We start from the raw sequence: 1,732 nt of genomic DNA on the forward strand, positions 1-1,732 counted from the left end.
AAATGCACCCATGTGACCTTCACTCTCCGCTGAAGCTTCTGCCCACCTGTTACTCTTAACAATATACCTCTTCCCAGATCCGACACAGTGCGATACCTCGGATTCACTTTGGACAAAAGACTCACCTGGAACCAACATACTAGACTCAAAAGACAAGAACTTGTTAAAGTTGTTATAGGCAGAGAAATAAGGAAGTGGTTTTAATGGGGTATCTTTTACCGCATCGGGAATGCTTTGGAATAGGTCTGTGGAGAGGAAATTTAGAATGGTTATCAGTTTTCTTGTAATGGAACCCACTAGTCTTCTTTAATAAGTCCAATAATAAGTTGTATTCATTTCAAACTAAGATTGTTCGGGTGTGTTGGTAACCTTTGTGGCATTCCTTTCGGCATCATTTAGGGCTGTCCTCATTTTCAGTTTCTAAACGAGATGGATACTTTGTTTTCAAAATAATTAGTGCATAAAAATCAGTTCCACGTAAGTTAGATATTACAAATGGCAATGAACTTTCTAAAGCTTTCTTTGTTGAAGTTGGAAAATCTTCCTTTACTCCAAGCCACATTGTTGTATTATTTTCTTGTTGAAACATTTAATAGAAAGTAGTTTATAATGTTTATCTTCGTAGGATTAGTAGTTTTCAAAATATTCGACAAACTAAATTCACAAAATGTTAATTTCTAGTTGTTCGGAACATTTTTATTTATGAAAAAAAATATCTCAGGATCCATTACACTTACATATTTCTGCTGGCACTAATATTAAATCTAGTTAAATGTACTATAAAGTAGTTAATGACGTTTAGCTTCGTAGGTGTAGTATTTTTCATATTTTCAAAAAATGTATTCTAACAACTAGAAATCAACAATTTGTGAATTTAGTTTGTCGAATATCATGAAAACTACTACTCCTACGAAGAAAAACATTATAAACTACTTTATAGTGCATTAAACTAACTTTAATTTGAGTTAGACATCTGTGCGTCGAATAGTTTGTAAGATACATATTTCTCAAAATAAATTCACTAACTAATGATTTTTCATTGCATTCAGTATGAACTGTAGCAATTTACAAAGCTATATCTCAGGAACTATAGAACGTAAACATCTCTATTAGGCCACATATTTTAATAAATTTACTCTACTTTAAATGATGTTCTCTTAGGTTTTCTAGTGTTGCTGGTAGTTTCAAAGTTATAGAGCTCCGAACGGTAATGTAATTTTTTTTAACGTTTTGAAACAAGCGTCCATTTTTATACCAATTATCTATACTTGGCAGATTCATCAATTTTGATTACTAATTTAATACATTGTTTTCAGTAAAGTAATGAAAAGTTGGGGTAAAATAACATACTTTTTTATTACCTCGTCTCTTGTATACTAAAGAACTCTCCTCAAACCTACACCCTCCTCCTTTTTCCTTTGGTATTGTCTTAAACCAAGTTGGGAGTGAAATATAAAAATGAACGTTCCTGGTTCGATATACACCACATTTGAAAGAAAATAATTATGATAATCAATCTAGATGAAGCTTTTTTTTTCTTAGGGTTGGGACTGTTTTTTCATGGCCACCTTCCAGTCAACCTTGATGTAGCTAGTAATATATTTTGGTTGCAAATGTAAATGAATAACTCTAGAAGAGAAGTGGATTGTAAAAGTTTTAAATTTAAGAAGGAATTATATAGAAAAAGTTATATGGGACAAAGGCAATTAGCCTGCATTTTTAAGATTTTAAA

The sequence above is a fragment of the Halyomorpha halys genome, unplaced genomic scaffold, assembly GCF_000696795.3.
Source record: "Halyomorpha halys isolate HHAL.00 unplaced genomic scaffold, Hhal_1.1 Scaffold1230.1, whole genome shotgun sequence".
Classification (NCBI taxonomy): domain Eukaryota; kingdom Metazoa; phylum Arthropoda; class Insecta; order Hemiptera; family Pentatomidae; genus Halyomorpha; species Halyomorpha halys.